At 40.3% G+C, this 17845-nt stretch overlaps 1 protein-coding gene across 3 annotated transcripts in view; it reads right to left on the reverse strand.

Annotated features, from left to right (window-relative positions):
• The window catches only part of HTR2A (5-hydroxytryptamine receptor 2A), a 94553-nt gene that overhangs the window by 71173 nt on the left and 5535 nt on the right, over nt 1-17845 (reverse strand). Inside the window, exon 2 of one of the 3 annotated variants that reach the window (XM_051832242.2) lies at nt 12119-12281. The exons of 1 other annotated variant lie outside the window; for it this stretch is intronic. The gene's annotated coding sequence lies outside the window, so the exon portion shown is untranslated. Of the gene's footprint in view, nt 1-12118; nt 12282-17577; nt 17761-17845 lie in introns of those variants that run through there. One more of the 3 variants, XM_070048807.1, reaches the window with a different exon arrangement.

The raw sequence follows: 17845 nt of genomic DNA on the forward strand, positions 1-17845 counted from the left end.
AATGCTTGCAACAACTGGGGCTGGGCTATGCTTAATCAGGAGCCCAGAACTCGACCTGAGTCTCCCATGTCAGTGGCAGGGCCCCAAATAGTTCACCTTAAAACCTGATGCTTCCCAGGGTCTGCATTAGCAGGAAGCTGGAACTGGAAGCAGAGCCAGCTTTCAAACCTTGGCATTCTGATAGGGTTGGTTCCTCTGTAGTTCAGTAGGCTGGCTCAGTAGTCAGCCATAAGTGCTGTCTGTCTTGGGAGTATACCAGCATAAAGGAAAAATTAAGTTCTCAAACTCAAGAGGCCATTTCTGAAACATGAGGTATTCTTCCTTTTGGTGTACATGATACCAATTAAGGCAGTTAAGTTCCTCTAGTCCTCTAAAAATATCTGATGGGGTTCTAGAAATCTCTGAAATGGATCAAGATATTTTAATTTGGTTTCTCATAAGAGTATAGTATACATTAAGATTCTTATATTTATTATTCATGAAGAGGGTGTGCGTGTATGTCAGTGTGCCTGTGATGATCAGCTCCAGTCTCAGTAAAAATAAGTCACGTAGTTCATTTGTTAATGAATGACTGGAGTTACTTTTTTTCTTGAATTCTGCCCTTGAGGTGGAAGTCTAGTACTCCCAGATCCTCTCAAACTGATGAAAATGGATGAGGGATTCTGGAGTCTTGGACCAAGAAGGCCAGTCATGCTTCAAACCTCATGTGGGAAGAGAACTGAAGTTGATCAGCTCGCTGCTGTCGCCGAATTTGGCTGCCACACACAGCACCTCCTCAAACTTGGTCCTCCTTTTTTAAAGATTTTATTGATTTGAGAAGTAGAGTTAGACAGTGAGAGGGAGAGATGGAGGTCTTCCATCCACTGGTTCACTTCCCAGATGGCTGCAATGGCCAGAGCTGCACCAATCTGGAGCCAGGAGCCTTCTCCAGGCCTCTCACATGGGTGCAGGGGTCCAAGCACTTGGGCCATGTTCTACTGCTTTCCCAGGCCACAGCAGAGCTGGATTGGAAGAGGGGCAGCTGGGACATGGACCAGTGCCCATAGGGGATGCCGATGTGGCAGGCAGAGGATTAACCTGTGCCACGGCGCTGGCCCCGGTCCTCCCTTTTCAAGCACACTTTATCTTCTGTCCTGGAGGTGCCCTTCTGTGTTCTTGGTGTCCTGTCACTAGGTGACCATGCTCATACCTAAGTGGTAGTCATTGCTCCTGGGTTACCAGACCACGGCAAGGTGACTTGGTTCTGGAGATCTTCCCCAGAACCACAAACATTAGAATCCCGTAGGCTGTGAATTCTCAGAGGGTTTCTGAAGGAGTTTGGACAAGTACATTTCAGAAGGTTTTAGTAAACATAGAATGAGTTGACTTTGTCCTTTTTGGTTTCTTCCAATCCTGAGTGTTTTAGATTCACAGAATCTAATAGTATCAATGGGTACAGCATAACTTAAATTTGGTCTTGATTGAATTTTTAACGATAGAAGATGAATATTATAAAGTCAGACCATACAGAAGGATCTCTTCCAATGATACTGTCCTGCTTGGTACTGCTCCAAATACTTTGTTTGCATGGGCAGGTGTGTCTGTACACCTATGATTGCATGTACAAGTATGCATGATCTGTAATGTATAAAGATTAGTAATAGTTTTATTGGTGTATATACCATAATTAACTTAGCTGGTTTCCATTTAAAAAAAATTTAAACATGTGTTTGATAATCAGTGTTGGGTTGGCAGGATGTGGGGCTTGGTAACACATGGGGTTGGACCACACTGAAGCCAGAAGACAGGAATTCTATCTGGGTCTTCCAGATGGGATGGCAGGGCCCCAAGAACGTAAGCTATACTCCACTGCTTTCCGAGGTACATTAGCACGTAGTTGGATCAGAGGTGGAGCACCCAGAATTCAAGACATTGCCCCAGTATGGGATGCAGGAATCACAAGAAGCTTAACCTGCTTAAGATTACGAGGGCTGGGGCTAGCATTGTGGCATAGTGGGTAAAACATCTGCTAGTGATGCTAGTATGCCATATGTGCAAGGGCTTGAGTCCAGGCTGTTGTACTCCTGATCCAATTTCCTGCTAATGTCCTACGGAAAATGAACAGAAGATGGCCCTAGTGTTTGGGCCCCTGCCATTCACATAGGAGACCCTGATGAAGCTCCTGGCCATTGGATCTATTGGAGGAGTGAATTGGTAGAAGATCTAGCTTCCCTGTCAGTTTTCTTAGCATGAAATTTAGGGTCCTTGTTAAAAAAATTTAAATGAACTTACTTAGTTCTTATGGTGGGCAAATCTCAAGTATGTCATACACAGATCTAGGAGCACAGTGATACTTCCCACCCTACCATCCAACCCGCTAACACTGCCACCCTACCTCTTCCTTTCTACTTTAATTTCTGCAAAGAACTACTTTCAGTTTTATATTCATAGGGTCTTTAGTATAGGGTTACTCTTAATAGTAAGCAGAAAGTAACACTGTCAAAAGTAGAGACAAGGGCTATAAACATCCAATGAATCTGTCAATTTTGCTTATACTCAATATACTGTTCTTGTACTCTGTTAGCATAAGCTTTCCCTTACTGTGGTAACTGTCTTTTTGGGCACTAGCTTATTTCACAAAGTAAAATGGTTTCTGATTTCATCCATTTTAGTGCAAAATACAGGGCTTCATTATTTTTTACAGATTAGTATTCCAAACCATATATATTACATATGCTACATATTATATATAATACATATTATATATTACATATGCTACCTATTACATATGTTACATATGCTACATAATACACATTATATATTAACATATAAATATATAATCAAAATTTCTTTAGTCATCAGTTAATAGATATCTGGGTTGATTCCATATCTTAGCTGTTGTGAATTGAGCTGCTATAAACATGCAGGTACAGATAACTTAGGCTTATTTATTCCTTTGGCTGAATTATCAGGAAAGGGGTGTGTGGATCCTATAGTAGGTCTACATTCAGATTTCTGAGGTATCTCATACAGTCTTTCACAGTGGCTGCATCAGTTTACATTCTTACCAACAATGGATTAGGGTACCTTTCCCACCATATCTTTCCCATAATTTGTTGATTTGACAGACATTCTAACTGGGGTGAGGTGAAAACTCATTGTGGTTTGGATTGGAAGTTCCCTGATGGCTAGCAATTCTGAGCATTTTTTCATGTGTCTGGTGATTTGAGTTTGTGTATTTGAAAAAAATACTTGTTCAAATCCTTTTACCTTAACTGGATTGTTTGAGTTCTGTATAGATTCTGAGTATTAATCCTTTATCAGTTTCATAGTTTCCAGATATTTTTCTCCCATTCTGTCAGGTGCCTCTTCACTTTGCTCAGTGTTTGTTTTGCAGTGCAGAAGCTTCTCAATTTGATGTAATCCCATTTGTTTTGGCTCTGAAAGCCTCTGCTTCTGGGGTCTTTCCCAAGAAGTCTTTGCCTATGCCAGTGTCTTGCAAACATTTCCCAATGTTTTCCTCTAGTAACCTGATGGTATCAGGTTGTAGACTCAGATACTTGACCCATTTTGAGTTGATTTTTTAAAATAAACTATAAAGTATCTACTTCTGCACATGGAGATCATTTGCTCAGCACCATTTGTTGAAGAGACTTTCCTTGATCCAGGGGTTGATGTTCGCTCCTTTGTCCAAGATCTAGGTTGCAGATGCCTAGATTGGCATCTGAGGTTTCTATTCTATTCCATTGGTTTACATGTCTTTTTTTTTAAAACGCCTTTACCAGGCTATTTGAATATAACTGCCCTGTAATATGTCTTGATCTGGTATTGTAATGCCTCTAGCTTTGTTTTTTGTTGTATAAGATTGCCTTAGCTATTTGGGATCTATTGTATTTTAATATAAATTTTAGCATCTTTACATCTAAGAAGAATGTCTTTGGTATTTTGGTGTGTCCCTTTGAATGTATGAATGGCTTTGGGAAACACAGACCTTTTGATGATGATTTTCCAGTCCATGAAATGACTTTTCCTTTTGTCTTCTATTTCTTTAAGGTTTTATAATTATCACATCTTTAACCTCTTGAGTTAAACTTTTTCCAAAATAAGTACAAAAACTTAAATACTGTGAATGGGACTGATCTTGAAAATTGTCATCCATGTCTATATAAAGAGGCTATTTATTTTTGTTACTTTTTAAAAGATTAATTTATTTGAAAGAGTTAGGAAGAGGCAGAGTGAGAGATCTTCCATCTGCTGGACCACTCCCCAGATGGTCACAATGGCCGATTTAAAGCCAGGAGCTGCTTCTGGGTTTTCCACATGGGTGCAGGAGCCCAAAGATTTGGACCATCTTCCACTTTCCGAGAGTACAGGGAGCTGGATTGGAAGTGGAACAGCCAGGTTTCAAGCTGGCATCTATATGGGATGCTGGCACTGAGGTAGTGGCTTTACCCGCTATGCCACAGCTCCAGCTCCCTCTGTTACTCTTATATCCTGCCGCTTCACCAAACTCCAATAGTCTCTCAGTGGAGTCTTGGTTCTCCTATATATAAAATCATGTCATCTGCAAATAGGGATAATTTGACTTCCTCCTTTCCAATTTGTATTCCTTTGATTGCTTTTTCTGGTCTAATGACTCTGGCAAAAACTTCTGGGATTACATTAAATAGTAATAGTAAGAATGAACATCCTTGGCTGGTTCCAGATATGAGTGGGGATGCTTGTAATTCCTCCCCCCCCCCCATTTAAAAAGATGCTGGCCATGGGTTTGTCATGAATCACCTTGATTCCATTGAGGAATGTGTTTTTTAATAACTTGCTTAAGGTTTCCATCATGAAAGTATTTTATCAAATGCTTTCTCTGCATCTACTGAGATAATGAGGTTTTTGTTCAGTTTATTTTGTTGTGATGTATCATTTGTAGACTTGCGAATGGTGACCAATCCCTGCATACCAGGGGTAAGTCACACTTGACCCATGTGGGTGATCTTTTTGATGTGGTGTTGGATTCTGTTGGCTAGTATTTTGAGGATTTTTGCGTTTGTGTTCAGCAGGGAAATTGGTCTGTAGTCCTTATTCTGTTGTATCTTTTTCTGGTTTGGGAATTCAGGTGATGCTGGCTTCATAAAAGGAGTTTGGGAGGATTCCCTCCCTTTAAATTGTTTTGAGTAGCTTGAAAAATTGGAGCTGCTGCTACTTTAAATGTCTAGTTGAACTCAGCAGTGAGACCATCTGGTGCTGGTGTGTGTGTGTGTGTGTGTGTGTGGTCTTCATTGCTGATTCAATCTCTGTCTTGGCTATTGGTTTGTTTAGGTTTACTGTCTTGACTCAATTGATTATATGTGTCCAGGAAAACTTCTATTTCTTCTAGATTTTCGAGTTTGGCTTGTAGCTCTTTGTAGTAATTCCTATTTCTGTGGTATCCATTGTTGCATATATGTTTTTTAAATTTATTTGAAAGTTAGAGTTAAACATAGAAAAGAGGAGAAAGAGAGAGAGAGGTCTTCCATCCGATGGTTCACTCCCCAGTTGTCCGCAATGGCTGGAGCTGTACCGATCCGAAGCCAGGAGCCCAGAGCTACTTCCAGGTCTCCCATGTGGGTGCAGGGGCACAAGGACTTGGGCCATCTTCTACTCTCCCAGGCTATAGCAGAGAGCTGGATTGGAAGTGGAGTAGCTGGGTCTTGAACCGGCGCCCCTATGGGATGCCAGTGCTTCAGGCCAGGGTGTTAACCCACTGTACCACAGTGCCGGCCCCTGCATAGTTTTCATTTCTGACTTTTGATTTGGGTCTTCTCCCCTCCCCCCTTTTTTTTTTCTTTTGCTGGTTGGGCCAATGCCAACTCTTCATTGTATTGATCTGCTATGTGTTGTTTTTTTTTTCCAACTGTACTTTGAAGTGCTTTACAACTAGCTTTGGGTTTTGTCTAGGAGCTTGAGATGCATTAACAGCTCACGTATTTGATGTCTTTGAAGTTTTTTTGATGTAGACACTAATTGCTATAAACTTCCCTCTTCTCACAGCTTTTGCTGTATCCCATAAGTTGTGATGTTATACTTTCATCTTCATTTGTTTTCGGGAACTTTTTGATTTCTGTTTCTGATTTCTTCTATGACTCTGTTCATTCAGGAGTATATTGTTCAGTCTCCATGTGTTCACATATGTTCTAGATTCTTAAGTTGATTTCCAGCTTCATTCCATTGTGGTCCATGATGATACATGATATGATTTTGCTTTTTTAAATTTTTTTTAATTTTATTTAGTAAATACAAATTTCCAAAGTACAGTTTATGGATTTCAGTGGCTTCCCACCCCCCATAATTTCCCTCCCACTCGCACCCCTCCCATCTCCCTCTCCCTCTCCCATTCCATTCACATCAAGATTCATTTTCAATTATCTTTATATACAGAAGATCGATTTAGTATAAAGATTTCATCAGTTTGCACACACACAGAACATAAAGTGTAAAATACTATTTCAGTACTAGTTATAGTATTAATTCACATTGGACAACACTTTAAGGACAGAGATCCCACATGAGGAGTAAGTACACAGTGACTCCTGTTGTTGACTTAACAATTTGGCACTCTTGTTTATGGCGTCAGAAATCTCCCTAGGCTCTAGTCATGAGTTGCCAAGGCTATGGAAGCCTTTTGAGTTCGCCGACTTCGATCTTATTCTGACAGGGTCATAGTCAAAGTGGAAGCTTTCTCCTCCCTTCAGAGAAAGGTACCTCTTCCTTTGATGGCCCGTTCTTTCTACTGGGATCTCACTCACAGAGATCTTTCATTTAGGCATTTAGGTCTTTGTTTTTTGTTTGTTTGGTCGGTCAGAGTGTCTTGGCTTTCCATGCCTGAAATACTCTCATGGGCTCTTCAGCCAGATCCAAATGCCTTAAGGGCTGATTCTGAGGCCAGAGTGCTGTTTAGGACATCTGCCATTCTATGAGTCTGCTGTGTATCCCGCTTCCCATGTTGGATCGTTCTCTCCCTTTTTGATTCTTTCAGTTAGTATTTGCAGACACTAGTCTGTGTGATCCCTTTGACTCTTAGACCTATCAGTGTGATCAACTGTGAACTGAAATTGATCACTTGGACTAGTGAGATGGCATTGGTACATGCAATCTTGATGAGATTGTATTGGAATCCCCTGGCACATTTCTAACTCCACCATTTGGGGCAAGTCCAATTGAGCATGTCCCAAATTGTACATCTCCTCCCTCTTATTCCCACTCTTATATTTAACAGGGATCACTTTTCAGTTAAAATTTAACCATGGCTTGTGTCTGTAGCACACCCTTTAGAATCAGTTGAAAAACTAGACAAGTGGTTACAAATTCCTTGAGTTTCTGTTTTGAAAGCTTTTATTTTACCTTCAATTGTAGATGTCAGCTTTACTGGGTACGGTATACTGGGTTGACAGTTTTTTCTTATAGCTTTTGGAGTATGTCTGTTTTCTCCTAGCCTATAGGGTTTTTGATGAGAAATTGCTGCTAGCTTAACAGGGGATCCTCTGAATGAAATCCAGCATTTCTCTTGTGCATATTTTATAGTCTTTCCTTAATAGTCAAACTTTAAACAGTCAAACAATGTGTCATGGTGAAGATCTTTTCTGATCATGCCTAATAGACATTCTATGTGCTTCCTGTGCTTGGATATCACTTTTTCCAAATTAGGGATGTTTTCTGTTACTTGGCTGAATAGACCTTCAAATCCATTCTGTTTTCACACCTTCAGGAACTCCTAAGGCACTTATGTTTGGATGTTTGATAGTATCCCGTAAGTCTCAAACACTATATCCAGGTTTTCTAAGTCTTCTTAGTCAGATATCTTTAAGGATTTGTCTCCTAACTCAGATATTCTTTTTCCTTCTGCTTCAAGTCTGTTGAGGCTTTCCACTGCATTTTCTATTGGACATATTTAATTCTTCATTTCTAACACTTCAGTTTAGTTTCTCTTCAAAATTTGAATCCCTTGGTGAAACTTTACATCTTGTGTATGGATTTCTTCACTCAAATTCATGAGAATTTTATGATTCTTATAAACTTATTTTCAGGCATTTCATCTATGTCTTCACATTTTAGTATTGAAGTGTTATGCTCCTTTTGGAGTCACATTTTTCTTGTTCCTTGCATTTCTGCATTTGCTTTTAGGCTTTTGTGCAAACTTGTTGGGTTTCTCCTCTGATAGGTTTTACATATGGACTATGCCCCTCTGGCTTTGAGATACAAATGAAGATACTTATGAAAACCTCCATCTATAAACTTTGAAGGCCTAAATGTATAACAAATTTTGGAATCTACAGTCTTAGTAACAAAGTCTTGATTCTTTTATGTGTCATAGTCATCCTAAGGCTTAAGCTTGCCCACTTCTCATGTTTCTGTCTATGCTCTATTTTCGCTGTAGATTAATAACTTGTTTCCAAATAATTTCTAATACAAAGTGTGGGGAGCAACTCGGACTAGACTAAGTTACTGGAATTAAGACTTATTCTATGCATCTGCTCTCCCACAATATGGCGCTGGGAGAGAAGAAAACAGCTTCTACACAGCTACCTCCAGTTCAGCCAATAAACTGTAGGACTTGCTCCTGATTGGAGGAGAGCAGCATACTCGGCGTGTGGGCAGCCGAGTTGGGATTGGCAGAGGAGGACTATAAAGGAGGAGAGAGACGGCATGCACCAGGAACATCTAAGGGGAACACCTGTGCAGCCCCCGAGAGAGCCGGCCGGCGGTGTGCTGCTCCCCTGCGGAGGTGGGGAGGGTGGCCAGGGGGAGCCGCCCTTCCACGGAGGTGGAGGGGACGGCAGCCAACCCGGGAAAAACCAGCAGCAAACCCGGGGAGGGCCGAGCAGACGAAAGAACAGCGCAGGGTCCTGTGTCGTTCCTCCACGAGGAGGGGGAGCGACGTAATGGTGCCATGACTCGGATATGAAGCCTAGGCAGGGCTTAGTGTCGTTCCTCCATGAAGAGGGGGAGCGACAACAAAGTTCAAGTGCCTTTCTCTGCATCAATTGCCATAGAGAAAAGTCAAGGTTATGCCATGGTTGGAGAAAATATTTCTCCTAAGGCACCGTGGGAGCTTAATAAAGAGGACTTGTGCTGAGCTGAGTCTGATCAAGGTCTACAGAGCTCCTTGGAGTCTGAAGTATGTGTGTACCTTTTTACTTCTGATTGTCAGCCTAAGATAAAGGGATGGAGATTATGATGCATCACCTTTTGCCTTCTACTTGTCCTTTGAATTTGGTTAATTATATCATTTATAAAGATTTCAATGCGTTATGATGTCAGATACTGTTCTATGATTGTAGTGTCCATGTCTGTGTGAGTCTCCATCTTTAAGCTGAATGGAATGAATACTTACCACATCCATGTTGCCATGGCTGTTGTTCTAGCTTTTGGCTGCTTAAAAATGATTCTGTATTTTTTTTCTTCAAAAATGAGTCACTGGACCATACTTCTTGATGCTTAAAAGCTTAAAGGTGGGTGTTTGGCATAGCAGTTAAGATGCTACTTGAGATGCCCACATCCCATATCACAATACTTTGGTTGCTAGTCCTGGTTCTACTTCTGATTTGAACTTCCTGCTAATGCATGCTGTGGGAGACGGTAAGTGATAGCTCAAGTGCTTGGGTCCCTGTCACCCATATGGGAAATTTAAATTGAATTCCTGGCTTCAGCCTGGATGATCCCTGACTGTTGCTGGCATTTGTGGAGAGAAACAGACAGATCACACTCTCTCACTCTGCCTTTCAAATACACAAAATAATATGACCAAACTAAAACATTTCTTTGTCTAAAAACTCATTAATTGTGGCTAATACACTGAGGTAATAGAGGAAGCTGAATATGAGATGTGGGAACTCTTCATAAACTTAAAACTATTGATGTTTAAAAAAGTCCTATGTTTTCTTTCTTAGAGGACATGGTAGGTATTGATTTAACTATCTTGAGGTTGAATATGGATGTGGACAAGTATAAATCTGGTACCTTTGTTTTTTCTACTTTGAAAATACTAAGTTTTTCCTGGTGACTAGAGAATTACTTAAGCATTTTTAAAAAGTCAGTAAATTTTCCAGGTTCTATATTTTGTCAGGTTTTTCTTATACATCATATAAATAAGAAATATGTACATTGTATGTAGAACATACTTATATAAAAGCACTAAGCATATGTACACTACATGCTTACATAAAAGAAATACAAATTTTGACTTTTTGAGACACAAAGGTAAGTCTCCCATGAGTGCACGTGAGAAGGAAGTTGGGTTGAAAGTGAAGCTTGGTGTTGAACCCACGCATCTGACATGGGATGCAGGTGTCCTGGGTGGTATTTTAACTGCTGAGCCAGAACTTTGCCTCTCTCAACACCTCTTAAATCCTTTCTATCTGTAGATCAAACTCCTCAAGGGTTTCTGAAATTTTCTTGAATTCTATATGTAAATCTTATTCTAATCTACTTTATAATCAAATGAATAGTTCATTCTGGCTGTACATATTTTGATTTAATTTTGTCCAGTCTTGATCTTTTTGTCTTACTAGGTTTTTGCAATGCCTGTTCTCTGAATGTGATCTACATTTTTGTGCCTGTTTTTCTTTTCATGAGTCACCCCCTTTACATCTCCTGCCGAGGTTCCTGCTAACCTCACATGAGATTACTTGAGATTTAGAATTGCAGCTTCAAGCTCTTGTTTATACAGGAGATTGCTTTAGTAAGACCATCATTTTGTGTCACATGTTTGGTCAAAATTGTAATCTCCATGGAAATTTTTTGGAAGATGGAAATACTCTTGGCCTGCCAGTTGTTTTTTATCTGTGCTATTCTTAGAAAATTTCTCCATCTGCCCTATAGGGCCAGAGGCCGATCCTGTTTAGTAGATTAATGTCTGGTTTGGTCAAGTTCTGTATCAGATCTTAATCTTGGCCAGCAGAGATGTTGCAGGACAGAGGCAGTGAAAATGCTTTCCTGTAATCGCATGCCCCATTCAGACAGTTTCATTCGGGCCTGCTTTTTCTTGCCAAATGGGATTAGGAAAATTTTTAACAGTGTGCCTGCTCCATTCTGTTTGTTAGAGGTATTGGTATCTAATAGTTGGCACCCCCACCCCCATTTTTCTAAGAGGTTGCAATCTTTTCCTGAAAACAGAAGCCACAGAAGTTTGCTCTTGGTATCTGCCCACAGCACCCTTCAATGTCCCCTGAAGTTTGACAGTTCTTTGTCAGGTGTGGTGGCTCAAGGTGACAGTGAGCTACAAATTTTGTTAAAGATGGGAGCATGCTTTTATTTCTGATGCAGGTTGTCTTTATAGTGCAGTGAAAGGAAGAAACAAAATTCTCCTGTCTACATGGCTGGTTTTAAGATAATTTTCATCCACAGACATCTTTCATCCACTGGTTTTCTCCAAATGTCTTTTAATGGACTAAAAATTTTTTTCCCTTAAGAGGCAGAGGGATATCGCATACACTGATCTCCTTCCCAAATACCCACAATGGCCAAGTTGGGCCAGGCTGAAGACAGGAGCTGGGAAGTCAATTTAGGTCTTCTATATGGATGAGAGGGATCCATGTACACTTCAGTCAGGACTTCTGCCTCCCAGAGTTTGCTGTTAGCAGGAAGCTGGAACTAAGAGCCAGAGCTGGTTATCAGACCCAGGAATTCTGGTGTGGAATTGCCATTGTCCTAATTGGCTCCTTAATTCCTAGGCCAAATGCTGGCCCCTTACCTTTTGTATGTATCCATTTGGTTGAAGAATGTTTGAATTATGGATTGGATTTTCTTCCAAGTGTTCTATATTGTGTAGAATTAATTTTAAAATTCTTGACATGCTTTTAGCTCATGAAAATAAGTGAAATGTGTGTCTAAACATCAAGAACTAAAATCTGGTTTTTCCAAAGACTTGAAGAACCTAGTGTCTTAAAATGAGATGAATAAAATTTTGATATAATCCCAAGAACTAACAGCTTTTTGTACTCAGTATAATGAGTGACTGACATTTTTGATGTATTCTACTTGATAGGAACGTCATTTTAGTGATATTCCAGAGCAGAGATGGGCAAGCTGTGACTCTAAGGTAAAATATTAGTAGTACGCTGTTTATTTTTAAACTGTAATTAGAACACACCCATGTTCATTCACTTACATATTGTCTATGGTTTCTTTGGGCAATGGCAGAGTTGAATTCAGATAGTAACCATGAAGAATCTGGAAAACATCATGCTGAGTGAATTAAGCCAGTCCCAAAGGGACAAATATCATATATTCTCCCTGATCGGTGACAACTAACCAACCACAAAAAAGGAAACCTGTTGAAAGTGAAAGGGACACTGTGAGAAACAGTGACTTGATCAGCCCTTGTCCTGTTGATGTACAATTTAATACTTTATCCCTTTTAGTATTTTTTTGTTCTAGTTAATACTATTGGTTGAACACTGTAATTAACACACTTATTCTTAGGTGTTGAAATTTAACTGAAAAGTGATCCTTGTTAAATGTAAGAGTGGGAATAAGAGAGGGAGGAGATGTACAGTTTGGGACATGCTCAATTGGACTTGCCCCAAATGGTGGAGTTAGAAATGTGCCAGGGGATTCCAATACAATCTCATCAAGATTGCATGTACCAATGCCATCTCACTAGTCCAAGTGATCAATTTCAGTTCACAATTGATCACACTGATAGGTCTAAGAGTCAAAGGGATCACACAAACAAGACTAGTGTCTGCAAATACTAACTGATAGACTCAAAAAGGGAAAGAACGATCCAACATGGAAAGCGGGATACACAGCAGACTCATAGAATGGCAGATGTCCTAAACAGCACTCTGGCCTCAGAATCAGCCCTTAAGGCATTTGGATCTGGCTGAAGAGCCCATGAGAGTATTTCAGGCATGGAAAGCCAAGACACTCTGACCGACCAAACAAACAAACAAAAAACAAAGACCTAAATGCCTAAATGAAAGATCTCTGTGAGTGAGATCCCAGTAGAAAGAACGGGCCATCAAAGGAGGAAGTACCTTTCTCTGAAGGGAGGAGAAAGCTTCCACTTTGACTATGACCCTGTCAGAATAAGATCGAAGTCGGCGAACTCAAAAGGCTTCCATAGCCTTGGCAACTCATGACTAGAGCCTAGGGAGATTTCTGACGCCATAAACAAGAGTGCCAAATTGTTAAGTCAACAACAGGAGTCACTGTGTACTTACTCCTCATGTGGGATCTCTGTCCTTAAAGTGTTGTCCAATGTGAATTAATGCTATAACTAGTACTGAAATAGTATTTTACACTTTATGTTCTGTGTGTGTGCAAACTGATGAAATCTTTACACTAAATCGATCTTCTGTATATAAAGATAATTGAAAATGAATCTTGATGTGAATGGAATGGGAGAGGGAGATGGGAGGGGTGCAGGTGGGAGGGAAGTTATAGAGGGGAAAAAGCCATTGTAATCCATAAACTGTACTTTGGAAAATTTACTAAATAAAAGTTAAAAAAAAATATAGGAAGCATGTGGCTTATAAATTCTAAGGTGTTTATCTAGCTTTCTAGAGACAGTAAACTTGCCCCAGCTTCAGAAGAACCAATAATCTATCTTATTTCAGTGTCACTGTAAGAATGAATGTACCCTCCATCTTTTACTTCTGTCTCCCCGGCAGATAGTATGTGAAAGCTTGATATGTAACACAACTTTGTAGATAATTCCTTGTCACAGACCTGATCCACTTGAGTAAGAGACTGCTTGTAACTTCCTGGAGCTCACCAAAAAACAATTTCTAAAGATTTAAAGGTAGAGTACAAAGTTACTTTTACTGTTGTCCTTAGTCCTCTTTTGTTGACACTTAGAAGGCTGTCATAGTACACTGAACTCCCATGACAATATGACTGCCCTGAATTTGGTTACTACCTATTCGGTGGGATGATCATGATCCTTTCCTTTGAGAGTCATTTTCAGCTGACCCTATTGGCCAATGACCATTGGATGATTGTGTGATTAAAAAACAACTCTATCCACCTAATCATTCCTTTCTCTTCCATACTACATGCTGCTTCAACTTTTCAGCATATTTTCATGTATTATCAGATTTTATGGTCTCTATATCCTGGCTATATGTGCCATTCTGAAAATAAAGCCAATGAAGGGAGGCATCATTCCTGATTGGGAACACAGTAACGGAATGAGTATGCAGGGCAATAAAAACATGCAGTTAGCTTTATTGTTAGATTTTGTTGACCTTGTACTTCTTTTTCCTTTTTTTTTTCCTTTTTTTTTGGACAGGCAGAGTGGACAGAGAGAGAGAGACAGAGAGAAAGGTCTTCCTTTGCCGTTGGTTCACTCTCCAATGGCTGCCGCGGCCTGCACGCTGCGGCCGGCGCACCGTGCTGATCTGATGGCAGGAGCCAGGAGCCAGGTGCTTTTCCTGGTCTCCCATGGGGTGCAGGGCCCAAGCACCTGGGCCATCCTCCACTGCACTCCCGGGCCACAGCAGAGAGCTGGCCTGGAAGAGGGGCAACCGGGACAGAATCCGGCGCCCCGACCGGGACTAGAACCCGGTGTGCCGGCGCCGCTAGGCGGAGGATTAGCCTAGTGAGCCACGGCGCCGGCCTGACCTTGTACTTCTGTTAATTCCTCCCATGAAGCCTTGATCTGTTGATCCAAACACAGGGTCTTCTGTGGAAGTCTCCTCTTTACTGTTCTTGATGTGAAGAACGCTGGTGGATTTGAAGTTGTGCTTATTTGTTTCAAGTTCAACTTCTGCACTCTGCATTGTCCTCATCCTATCTGCCCTGGAGCCTAGATGAGAACTGGGCAGTGAGGACAGAAGCTCCATACACAGCAGGTAAACAGGCAATGTGATGACTAACAATGCACCAACTCCTCCTGCAGCATCTGATAATGAGCTGTTTAAGTGGAAACACTTGAACGCTGGCTCTCATTCAGCTTGAAATACTTGAATGCTAGAAACTGTTTTCTGTTTTTGAATTCAGCGGCTGGAGTTTCACCCCTCCAGATGCAGGACACTCAGTTTAGGGACGCCCCACTGAGTCTGGATCACAGCTCCAGGTTTGTTAACCCGTGTTTGACAGCAGGTGTTCTTCCAGACGTCACACTGTACACCCCGTGGATCTGGTTACCAGAGATACCTATCTGGTAGCTTAGTCACCACCTATGATTTGCGTTTCTGAGAATAGTGTACGAAACTAGAAATTAGCTAGCAGAAAAGTGTTGTATCATAATCTGGAGTATAATTAGAAAATGTTTACAGCAAAGATACATACAGAATAGTAAATGTTCTGCTGTTTAAAAAACCCTGGGAATTCTCATTCTAAGCAACATTCTGTTAAATTTTCCTGTAGTGAGTTACATGCTGGCCATCTACCCTGTCTACATTTAGGAACATAGCTATTGGTTTTAGATGAAACTGACTGATATCTTGCTTTAGTCAGAGGGAACAGAGATGAGTGAATGCTTTTGGAGCCATGTGCCAAGTATCGTGCTTTGTATCTGCATGTGACATGACTTGACAACAGTTAACAGTAGGGGAAATAACATGACCCAGATGCCCCTCAGGGAAGTTAAGCACTCAGACTGAGTTTATTTCATGACCAGTGCCAGATCTCGGTGCCTCCATTACACCCTCTCCATGACATCACTTTTTCTTTGTGTATTTCAAATTTTGTCATGTCTGGGTTTTAACATTTTAAACTGCCCAATGACCCTTATTTGTTAGACACAGCAGATTTATTTCATCTCTTTATTGCAGTTCTGTGTATTACAGCAAAGCACCCATATCCTAAGTGTACAGCTTGATTGATTCTTCTAAGCTGAATCTACCCATGTTATCAGTACCCGATTGAGAAACAGAAGACCTCCCAACTCCAGGCATTCCCACTATCATAACATTCAACTGCAGAAATGAGTCTTGGATCTACTTGAATTTTGCACTAATGGAATTGGACAAATGTGTTCTTCTTGGTCTGACTACATCACTCAGAGATTGATCATTCATTGCAAGTAGTCATAAATGCTGTATAGCCCCTCACTGGGTGAATATACCACAATTTATCCATTTGTGTGTCCCTAGGCTTTTGACTAATTTTTACTTTGGGTTATTTGGAATAGTGCCATGATTAATCTCATTTCTTGAGCTTAAGTATTTCCTGTTGAGAATGCAAGGAGCTTAAAATGCTTTCTCCTTAAATTCCATGTCTCTGAACATCTTGAAATCCCTTTGTATACCTAGGGCTAGAATTATTGGTTATTAAGGACAATTTTATTAGGGACCTCTAATAATCTTTCTAACAAATGTCTATGGAGATTGTCAAACCGTGCATGAATTCTACCTGAGAGATTTGACCAAAGTCGCCCATTTGCAGTGGGGCCAGATTTTCATTAAAATCATAGTAAAGCTTCATGGAAATTCAGTTGTATAGCAGAAGTTGAAGATAACTTTTTTTTAAGGCAGAACAACATTAAATATTCTGTAGATAAATAATTAGAAAATATGCATTTCTTTAGAAAAGTTAAGATACAACATTTTAATTTCTATTAACTTAAAATTTTAACCCAATTCAACTCTACCTATTCATTATGCATTGTATATTCAGCATTCAAGGGATTCAGTGTTCCATACAGCAGGTGTTTTTTTCAGATGAAGGAATTCAATATTTCTAATAAAAGCAACCCATTCTCAAGGTTTAAAAAATCAAAATGAAGTGGGAGTCTGCTTCCTCAGTCACTGTCTGAGACTTCCTTCCCAGAGACAACCTCTATCTTTGTTTTCTCAGCCTGCGTGAGGTATCCAACTCTGCCTGGCAATGTGGAATTCTAGGGTTGCCAAATGATTTCTGAGCTTCAGTTTCCTCTTATCAAATGGGGTGGCAGTACATCATAGGATTATTGTGAGGAATAAATGAGAATGGGGGAATTGCCAAGCATAGTACCTGGGATGTGATAGGTACCCAATAAATGGAGCAATTAGGATTCTAATTATGATAGTGGCTAACCATATGCTTTCAGAACAAAACATTTCCACAAAGGTAAGAAGAAAGAGGCTCTTATGATACCCCCAAGTAACACTGTTCACCTTACTAATATGTCTATTCCAATTTAATCCCCTTTCCACACAAGCAGAAGGAATCTGGAAGCTTGTCCCATTCACAGAAAATGTCAGAGGTGATGTCTCTGTAATTGTCCGAGTTACAAAGTATGTCAGGTTGCCTGAAGCTAAACTTGATAGTCTGGACCTTCCTCAATGTTGGCAACGTGACCAAGTTCCGTCTTTGTGCTTATAACTTGTATAACGTTTTTTTGTGTGTGTGTCAAAATTCAAAAGAATTTTCTGTCTTGGTACAAATCTAATTTCAAAACCGAAATGCAATACAGATTTTAGATTCTTTAATTCTCCATAGAACTGGTGCCCAACATTTTCTTACAAGGTAAGTATTCCCATCTTATGTGAGTTATTACCGCAAGCTGGGAATTCTGAATCTCCTTGTTCAATTTGAGGATATTATCAGATTGACACATAAAACCCATAGATTCAACCTCAGTAGTTTGACTTTACATGGAGAAACTGTCTGCCTGTCCACATCTCGCCATCAGCTTACCCGTTTACAATGGTGAAAAGTACAATCCAGATCCACTGTGGTTGCAGTTCCCTTACTGCTATGGGGGAGCTTAAAGTTTGGGGTTGTATTTTATCCTTAGAGACGAAGCTCCATGTGTGGCAGCATGAGTACCATAACTGTTGAATAGAAGAAATAGGTGTTTAAGAGTTCCCCACTCCACATAATAGATGTCTTTAGGAGCAGTTATGGCTAATTTTGGCAAACTTGAATTTTATGAGATGGAAAGGTAATACTTTAAGCAAATCCT

Source organism: Oryctolagus cuniculus, chromosome 9, assembly GCF_964237555.1.
Source record: "Oryctolagus cuniculus chromosome 9, mOryCun1.1, whole genome shotgun sequence".
In the NCBI taxonomy this organism is placed as follows: Eukaryota; Metazoa; Chordata; class Mammalia; order Lagomorpha; family Leporidae; genus Oryctolagus; species Oryctolagus cuniculus.